Source organism: Trematomus bernacchii, unplaced genomic scaffold (assembly GCF_902827165.1).
Source record: "Trematomus bernacchii unplaced genomic scaffold, fTreBer1.1, whole genome shotgun sequence".
In the NCBI taxonomy this organism is placed as follows: Eukaryota; Metazoa; Chordata; class Actinopteri; order Perciformes; family Nototheniidae; genus Trematomus; species Trematomus bernacchii.
The window spans coordinates 883,835-894,782 of record NW_022987645.1 but is presented as its reverse complement, the minus strand read 5'-3'; positions in this window follow the sequence as shown (position 1 = coordinate 894,782).

Here is a 10,948-nt window from a genome sequence, read left to right as displayed (position 1 = left end):
TGTTCAAATCTGGATCAGTCTGTATCAGATCCGTTGCAGCCCCTTTTTTTAGAGATTTGTGTATGGAGTAAAAATAGAGAGGGTTGTGTTTTCTGACACTTGGTGAGTTCCCTGGAACACCGGGGACACATATTCATGTAGAAAAGACGTACAAAAGTGCATTTTGCATGATAGGTCCCCTTTAATGTTAGGGCGAGTAAGACTGTCATCAATCTGAGTAACATTCAAAGAGATACAAAGGTTTTTTAAATCCTCTGATACTGCAGTTAACCAGTCCCCAGTTAAAATCTCCAAGTAGCACTATTTCCTTGTAGTCTAGCTGCGATAAAGGTGCTTAAGAAGCAGTCCTGAAGAACCATCATCGCAGGGCAAACAAAAAAAGACAAACATATTTTGTCGAACTGATTGCCTGTGACAAGATAACCGGTAATTGTTTGTGTAGCACTCCCGATCCTTTGAAGGGGATGCTCACCGCGGACTGCAGAACAGACCTGAATCCAGTAGACTTCTCAGGATGACTAGAAATCTTCTCACCGTCCAAGACAGCCAAAAGGCACAGCAGAGCCACGATAGTGGCCATTTCCCCAGGCCCAGCACAGCATCCACGAATGTTCCCTTCCCGTTATGAAGTGAAGCGGCGTCACTCACCGAGCCCGGGGCACTGGAGGTGGGGGAGGCCCGGAGATGCAGGGCTGAAGAAAAGACAGCAGGCCTCTCCGTGAATCCTTCAGATCCCAAAGCCAGATATATCCGGCGTGGAGGCGCTCCAGGTCTCACCGCGATATCTCCACAGCAGCCCGGCGTGGCGGCGCACTGGTCTCACCGCGATGTCTCAGGGGTAGAAAACTCCACTGCACAGCAGCCCGGCGTGGCGGCGCTCCTGTCCCACCGCGATGTCTTCGGGTAAAACCTCCTGAGCACAGATACAACCGGAAAGGCGAAAGCAGGGCCCCGGCCAGAGAGTGGAGGCGGCATGCGGTCCTCTCCGTGAAATATCTCCGTGGTAAAGCACACGAGTAGTGTGTACAATAAAAGAAGACTAAAGAAAGTGTCCCTTCCAAAAGGTTTACCACAGGGCCATCAACAAGAATCAACAGTGGGGAGAAATCCCTTCCTGGTACGGCACGCTCACGGCACGCTCACGGCACGCTTACGAAGTGTAAGGAAGTGTTTGAGTCCCTGTTGGTGCACTCATCACAGTCAAAAGGTTTAATGACACGCTTGACTTACGGCCGTACAGGCTTTAATGTTTGGATACCAGCCTGTCCTGTGTCCTCCTACAAAAAACGACCAAATAGGTCGATTGTGCATTCCTGTAGACATCCATTACCTTACGCTGCACTCCGCCGGTGGCTCCCCTCATTACAGAAGCCCCGTCGTAAGCTTGGGCTTTGGCCTTTTGTCCATTTGGGAGTATGGTGCTTAGCCTCTCCAGAAGCGCTGTAGCGATTGTTTCAGCAGTTGAGTTCTGGATAGTAATTAACTCGAAAAAACTCTCTTGTATTACACTTTTAGCGTTGAAGTAGCGTAGCACAAGCACCAGCTGGCAGTAGGTGGAGACGTCCGTCGGCTCAAATGGCGATAAAATCAGCGCTGTTTACCTCCTCCAGAATGTAATTCCTCATTACTGACAACATGCTGTTGATGGTACAACAGCTCGTTTTGTACCGTCTTTGAAGTGCCTTTAAACATTGTGGCGGTCTTCAGGTGCTCCTCCAGCACGGTGTCCAGGGAGGAAGCAAAATCCACCAATCCCCTGAAAATACCAGGGTTGACTGAAGAGTCTGTCTCGTCATGCCCACGCACAGCCAAATCAAAAGCCCTACAAAACTTCATTATTTTGGATAAAATATGCCTATTTTTATCCACGTAATCATTGTGTTTCCTCACGTCCTCTGGCCGTCGTCCAGCTGCATAGCAATGTTCACTCTGCCTAGCGTGGCTAGCTTCATAGCATTGTCCATGTGTGCTCTGGTGTTCTCATGCTTCCTCACTTTCTCAGACAGGTGCTTCATATCCCTCACTCCAGTTGTTGTCCATGCTGCATCTGTCCCCGTTGTTTAAAAACCAAGCAAGGAAGGCAGAATAAGGCATTAGCATGACTGCATCCAGCCAGGCTTCTGGTGTACCAGCTACGAGAGAAGCCTCGCACATACGGCTTCCATTTGCCACTTGCCTGCTGTTTGATAGCAATATCAGGTTGATCTGCTTCTTTTCAACCGGAAGCTTGTCCGCCAAACTTCTTCTCTCAAACATAACAGTCATACACATTTTTTTATTTTGCTGCAATTCTTCTTTCTGTCTCTTTTCATGCACCACATATACTAAAGCAAATTCCTCGTATGTGTAAACCAAGCGGCAAACTCTGGGGAAGAGCCGGGACGCCAATACGGAAGTGCCACAAACTGCAGTTCATATATTGGCCGATAGGAGCAATTTCCATAGACCCCCATGTTAAAATGCCCAATTTTACAGCCTAAAAAAACATGTTTCTACCTATGGATCCAATAAATATTATTATGAATATAGTTAGATTCCACCTTCATGATTATGGATCTGTGAGTGAATTGTTTTCTAACACGACCCTTTTATTTATATTAGGGTCTTAAAGTTTTTGCATAAATTAGGGCGTGGTCACATTGAGTGACAGCTCTGTCAGGTGACTGCTGCTGTTAGCTTTTTGTCTCTCTGCTAGCTGCTCCGTCCGTGAAGCTACAGGGACTCTGCCTGGGCAGTTCATCTAGGGAACACAACTTGATCCCGGCCGTGTTTGTTTGTTCTTCATGCTTATATATCGAACTATTGTGACTCGCTCTGCGGTTAAAAACAGACGGTGCATGAATGCCGTTTTGCGGTAAGTGAAATTCGAGTACTTTATTTATGTGTTTATGATTTCAATCAGCTACGTAATGAATGTTAAGGCTTGGGTTGGCGTGTAAGCGAGTGGTAGCTACATCGGTGCTAACGATGCTAATCGTATCCTCCAAGTTAACTTAAAACCATAGACTGTATATATAAAGGTTAAAACGAAATAGACAAGTGTTAAGCGTTAAGTGGGATAATACTGTAGACCAAACGGCTTCTGTTTGAGGTTGATAAAATAAGGTCATCCTTGTAACTTAGAGAGATATTTTATTATGTAGGTAGGAACTGTATGCATCGCTAAGGTTAATTTAAATTGGCTATGCTCAAGTATGTAGACAAGCTAACGTCGAAGTAGTGTATGTGAAATCAACCTCACAATAAGATGTGTGTATATTACAATTATTAATGTCATATTTCAAGATGATTACTTGGATATTACAATATGGTTGGTTGAGCTGGAGTTCATTATTGAGCTTACACATTAACGTCACAGTCATCTGAAGAACGAACCCAAACCTTGTTGTTTTTATTAATTGCATTACCAAATTGGTATCAAATGAACAGTAAGCATTGGTAACACAACTTCCAAAGTTACAGTACAATAAAAAGGACCCTGACTCGGACAATACACAATCCAACATGTTCAACAGAAGAGAATAAGTTATATTGTTTGTACACATGGTACTTTACATATATATCTGTTTGTTTAAAGTGTCCAGGTGATGCAGACAGGATGGACCAGAGAGTGAGAGACAGAACTGGACTCCTCACAGCAGTGAACTTCAGCACAGGTACAAATACTCTTTTTTCATACTGTACAAAGAATCAAGAAAGATATTGGTTTAAATAAATGAAGTATTGACTTTAATACACTGATATACATTCCATTAAACAATACTAAATACTAGATCACCTACACATCAGTGAAGTTGAGGTTTTTTTCCATGCAAAGGGTTACATTTAGATGTTAACAAGCAATATGACTGTCAGCTTTCTAATTGAAGGTATTGAAGGCAAAGATATTTAACACATAGTGACAACTGCTATTTATCTCTCAATATTGTCTGTAAAAAACGTGGTCAAAGTTATGATTTCAGTGAGAGAACAGAGCAAGCTTCTACAGTTGCACTAAGTTTTGATAACAGTTAAATATTATTTTGATAATAAAATACATTTCAATGTTGATGAATGTCATACTGTTCATTCATAATCTGATTGTCTTTGTAGCTCACTGTTGAAATAAAATAAAACATTACAATTACAAAATAATTATATCTACAGCCCCTAAACACAAGCACACCTCTTTCATAAATAACACACTTGTTCTGCAATAATATGCTTTATGTTTCCTGTCATTTTTGTTAAAGGACATGCCTGAAAGACACGACTCAACATTTTCTCCTTCTCTGAGGGTCAAGAAGAACATCCAAGAGGAAAATTAAAAGCTGATGTTATGAGATTTTAAGATCAGTACAGGACATTCACTAAGAAACTACTTTTATTGTGAAGTCAGCTGATCGAATGCACCTATTTCCACATCTACACTCCATCAGCTGATTAATTCTATTTGCCTCACTTTATGAGCTTCACAACATGTACCTTGTACCGCAGAGTTTGCAACGCAAATAAATGGGGCCAATCTTCAGTCGGATGTGAATGTGTAATCTAACATTTTCAGTAAGAATAATGGACAAAAGGAGTGCAAATACAAATTCAATTTATTGAAATCTGAACCAAAAGTGAATCAAACATGTTTTAAATAAAAAGCACATATGGACAGAAGGTGTAAACCTATTAAATGTATAAGTAAACACATTTAGTCAAATAAAGTGACAGACAAGGCCTGATCAGGTGGTATCAGCTATGCCCAGCATGGGCTCCTCCATCAGGCCTGGTCCTTCTCGCAGAGGAAAGACCCTCAGTCCTCTCCAAACCAACAGACTGGACGTCCATCACACGGAGGTTTCTCCCTGAAGTCTCTGCAGCTCTCTGGACACCACGCTGTCTCAATCCATCCACACTGAATATGAGAGGGGAAAATGAAAATAATAAATGCTCTAGACAATAAGAAATATAAAGTGAACTGTTGAGTTGCTCAGTTTTTTTGTCAATACTATTACTGTATAACTAATATCTCAGGTTAAGAGGCACCTTCAAATAAAGATTGGTCTTTAAATACATTTTGTCTTTTGAATTGTTTGTCTAAAGTCAAGGATCTAGAACTGGTACTTATAGTGTTAATGATACAGTCTGGTTATAATGCTGTTTGGAGGAGGCCTCACAGGTAAGAGCACTAACTAGCTACCATCACATGTACCTTAGCTTGACTTAAATGTATTAAACGTATAATTAAGTGATAGCAAAATATAAATAACTAATGTCATGCAAACATATTAATATTTGCTTGATTCCAGTGTTGCATTTAGCACATTGCATACAAAAGATTCTGAAGTATTATGCTACAAACTCAATAATTTAGATTATTATTTATAGTTTTGCTGAATAGTTTCATGTCCGCTTACCTTAGAAACGTAAAATGTGACGGCAGTGTGCAGATGGTGAGCATATTAGCTTAGCTTGGTAGCTTCAGCTAGCTCTGGAACTTCCAGCCCGCTGGCAGAAGGTCCCGCCTCGGCTCCGCCTCTTTGCCCTTATTTGGAGCAGGCGGGAGTTAGACTCAGACGTCACTGTCAAGCCGTTAGTGGCCGACTCCGCCTACTAAGGGCTTCTCGGCAACTCTGCAGAATCCTATGGGTGATGTCACGGACCCTACGTCCATTTATATATACAGTCTATGGTGTAAACCTACCTTGTAAATATGACCGATTCTGATGAATATGTGTTTCCTGTTTCCTGCAGACGTCCAGCAGCTGGTGGTGGTTAAAGAAGAGGTTCCCCCTGAGCAGCAGGAGTGGAGCTCCAGTCTGGACCAGGAGGACCCAGAGCCCCCCCCACACATTAAAGAGGAACAGGAGGAACTCTGGAGCAGTCAGGAGGGAGAGCAGCTTCAAGGGCTGGAGGAGGCTGATATCAAGTTCACATTCACTCCTGTCCCTGTGAAGAGTGAAGATGATGAAGAGAAACCTCAGTCCTCTCAGCTTCATCAAAGACAAACTGAACACCTGGAAACAGAAGCTGATGGAGAGGACTATGGAGGACCAGAACCAGCCAGGAACTCAGATCCAGAGAGACACTTACTACCAGAGACTGAGGACTACCCTGGAGACTCTTCTGAACCTGACACTGAAGACAGGGCTGATTGGAAGGAGACCAGAGAACCAGCTTCAAACTCTCAGAAAAATAAACAAGACCCTCTCAGTGAATCAAGACGTAGTGCAGGAGAGAAAGCATTCAGCTGCTCAGTCTGTGAGAAATCATTTGCATGGAAAGGATACTTAAATCTGCACCTGAGAATCCACACAGGAGAGAAACCATTCAGCTGCTCAATTTGTAAGAAATCTTTTGCAGTGAGAGGAAGTTTAAAGGACCACATAAGAATACACACAGGAGAGAAACCATACAGCTGCAGTTTTTGTGACAAAAGATTCACCTGGAGTCGTCAGGTCAAAAGACACAAGTGTGTTGGTCGTCAGTCCTCACAGCTTCATCAAACTCAAACTGAGGAGAACAGAGAGGCAGAGCCTCCAGCCAGCAGCTCAGCTGAACACATGGAAACAGAAGCTGATGGAGAGGACTGTGGAGGACGAGAACCAGCCAGGAACTCAGATCCAGAGAGACATTTACAACCAGAGACTGAGGACAACCCTGGAGACTCTTCTGAACCTGACATTTTCCAAGTCAAACCTGCATGTGCAACAAAGAAAGAGGACAATTAATTAGTCCTTCGACAATTCACATGAGAAAAATCTGTCTGACTGTATAAACTCTGTTTGACAATATTCATACATGACTTCATCAAAACTCCATCTTTATCAACAGAAGTTTTGAATATGTTTAATGTTTTTGTCATACTACTTTTCTGATTTATACTATAACCACTGACTGATTCATCTGCAGAGTAGTTTCTCTAATAATCTGTTTGGTTAATGAAATGTTGTGACTTGAAACTTCCATTGGGATGTTGTTGATAGTTCCAGTTGAGTTATCAGTCTGTTCTGGTCTAAAAGAAGAACCAATGACTTATTGATATAGAGAAAATGTACGATGTTTTCAGTTTTATTCTGTTCTGTTTTGCTTATATTATCAAACCAAACTAACCTGCTACTGTTAGATCCCTTGCATCTTTGGGTTTGTTTAAGCATGCATTATCATCTCACCTGGTCTGCTCTTGTTATCTATATCCAGGGGTGCACACAACTTTCTCAGTGAGGTACTCAGATGAGTACCTGGAGTCAGTGTGTGGTACTCCAACTTCTGGCGATTGTCAACGTGGGGGGGTAGTGGAGTACAGCGCTTCGCGATTGTCAACGGGGGGGGGGGGGGGTGGTAGTACAGAGCTTTGTGATCAGCTGTTTTAGCGCAGGGCTGCTGTACAGACCGACGTTAACAGCAGCGCTGCCTGTGCACACGGAGACCGACTCTGTCGTCCGGTGATCTAACCGCCTTCTGGAAAAGCTTCACAAGTACGTCGGTACGCAAATGCGCTTTGTGACACAAGTGACGGTACGCATTTCAGATTGTTGCCGCGCATGCGTACCTGCGTACCAGTTATGTGCACCCCTGTCTATATCTATTAGACACTACTGTCTATCAAATTGTAATGATTGTATGTATTACTTCATGAATTTTACTTAACAGCTTGTGTGTGTGCCCAAGGTTAAAACATTTGGGACAGCAGTGAGAATGTTATGAGAAACAATTTGTTGCTTAGACTGAACTCGAAGGAAGCTAGACTGGAACATTTTAAATAAATCAAAAACACTTGCACATTAATTAAATACATTTGACATTTAGCTTGAGCTGGGTTCAATACTTTCTTTATGGTATTTAAATTGGGCTCAAGTAGAACCTTTACATGGATTTGGCTTGCAACACAAAGTGATACCGATCTCTGTCTGTTATGATTTGAAAGTCTCATGATTTAAAGTGTAGGGCTGTGAAGGAGAGGCCCTTGGAAAACAACATCTATTTTTTAACTGTAATGACTTATTTTAAAGAGATTGCAATATTATACTTTTTAAAGAATTGCTCAATTCGTTTAACACATTTATTATGCACACTGTAATGAAAACGTCAACAAATATATTGATCCTGGCTTAACCAGCGACCTTTACTCTTTTGTTCATAAGCTCGGTTTCAGAAAACTTGTCAGTAGTTTAACAACTATTAGAATTGTAGTAATGTCTATGGAGACCAATTGGTTGATACGAGAAATCATTGTAATTACTTTTAATTCAGCAGTTTAATAAAGAATGTTAATCTATATTTAAAACTGTAATTAAACTTCAACTTATATTAATTATCTGAATCCAGTGGCCAGTTGGAATAGATAATCAACAAAGTTTCCATTTTGCAGCAACAGCGCAAAAGTTTTCAACAATAATTCGTATTATGTCTGAGTCTAGTTCTGTCTTATCAGCTTTGTTTCGGAATGTGTTCAATACATTACGTTTTTTTTTCATCATTACCATATAATACAGATTAAGAATAAATGAAACAAATAATACAACATTGACCTAAAACAGCAGACAGATTTTGCCACCCTGACCTCCTCAGGCAGGTTGTTTACGACCAGCAGTGATGCCTCTGAGGGTCTCAGGGTGCAGGACGGGGCATAGGGTTTATACAAGGTCACAAACATATCTTAACATAACAGCAATACAATTTAAGAATGTATTCTTAAAACAATATAATCTTCTCTTCTTCTTACACCTACAGTGCACACCCTGAACAGTGTGCTTCTTGTTTACATTTCCTCTGCACACTCAGATGCAGGACATAAAACACTCTTTTGCTATTTATTTTCATTTGCAGCACATCTATACTACCAGAATTTTGCTTTTGGTGAGTTAACTAAAGTTTAGTTTATTTAACCCTGGCTAGGACTGATTCATTATTAGTTGTTACAAAACATACACAAGACGGCGGTTAGACAAACCAATATAGACCCCCGATACAAACAATCAGACAAACAAACATGAACTCGTAATAAACACCAGCGCGTCTGCAAAGCTCATCCAGCTCAATTTAGTCCGGATTAAAGAGGTTTCAGAGGGGGGAGGGAATTATCTGTTTAAGTGGGCGCCTTGACTCACGCTTCCACCCTTGTATACAAGTCCTTAGATCGGTGCCTGATGACCGTCCAAGAGCGACAACTAGCTTATCCTCTTGCGACACCACTACTCTATTCTAGTGGTGCTATGCCCCCCCGATCAGGAGCGCATAGACGTTTTTTCCGCTACCCTTTCTCTCCAACAACAGCACAGTTAACTGTAGTCATACGGACCAGCCTATACACTCGCTATCGAGTTCATCACAACGATGAAACACAGTCTTGTTCTACACTCGCATGCCACTGCCCACCCGTGATCAATTAGCCTAATTTTATGTATGCACCCCGGACCGGCACCAGTTCCTCCAGCAATGTAGAGAACTGTGGCGCATCAGGTAATGCACGCACCTCGCGCTGCCCCGTCTTACCAGCACGTAGAAGACGGTCACAAACAACGAGAGTGCTTTTAGACCATCTCGTTTTTAATAGAGACGGCGGTGGGCCCATGTCATGCTTTTCCAGTTATTACCCGTCCCCTTGTGTGTTATGAAGGTTTTTATGCATGTAAACGGTGTACAGAATCAAAACCCTAAAAGTACACCCTGTAGCGAGTAAAACTCTAACACAGAAAATACCTCCCCAAAACGCCTCGTTGGAGATACGTCACTGCCCATTTGAGTCTTCCATTTAGTTCCGGGTACGGCATGTTTTCATGCGGTACCCGGAGTTTGCATTGTTATTTGTGTATTTATCAAACAAGGTATCTACCACGACTGTTTAAATGTGTAAACATGTTTCGGACTGCAAAGCCAGTGCTAACTGTGCTAACTAAGTTGCTAACGTTTCCATATCAACTCTAATATCAGCAGATGGCCTTACATACATGTATCTCATAGCAGGAGAATGTCTGCATTCACACACGAAATACTCATAGACAGTATACTCCAGGTGATTTACCGTACGGTCAGTCGCGAAACGTAATTACATTATAGCTGGCGTTCCGAGCGTGTATGCTACCGAGCTAAACAACAAGGCTACTAAGAGCTAGACATGAGTTTGCTCGGAAAAACATTGTTTTTATGCCAGCTACAATGAATGTAGCAGACTACCCATATAAGATTGCAATTGTAAACATGTGCTTGATAGCCTAATATGAACCACTATCTGTTGTTCATAGTATAGTATAGCATATTGAACAACTGAACAACTAGCAAACGTAGATTAGCATTGTAATCCAGCTGGCAAGCTGACGAACATCAAACAACTAAGTTTATTTCACACTTCCAGCAGAGACAACGGGGAAATCCCATCTCTTTGCCCGCTCACAGACCCCAAAAGGACGGTACATTACAGTTGGCTTTCCTCCGACGCCGATAGCATGTATAGCTAACGAGGCTAGCTATACATGCTAGCGGGAAACATTGTATTCATGACAGTTACAATGAATGACCGAACGTAGCAGACTACCCGTATAAGATTGCAATTATAAACACGTTATTGCTAGCCTAATATGAACCACTAGCTTTTGTTCATAGTAGTTTTATTACACTCCATTATAGTTGCCGTTCCTCCGAGCTAACGTTCATATCGTGTTTGCTAACAAGGTAAACAAGATAGCTAGGTTAGCATATTAGCTGGCAAGCTTACTGTGTTCATTAGATAGATCCACACTCCTACCACAACTACTACTAATGAATCTAAAACAACTAAGTTTCTCTAATATTTTGTGATTTGCATTTGATTTCGTCCAGCCAGATCCTGCCGGACAATACATGACGGGACTACCACACTGAGGCCTCGTCCTAAAAAGCCCCGACTGCGATAGGCAAGATGCCGACAACGGGGAGGAATGGATGATATACCGTGTATATATGTATATTAGAGCTGTCAGTCGATTAAAATATTTAATCG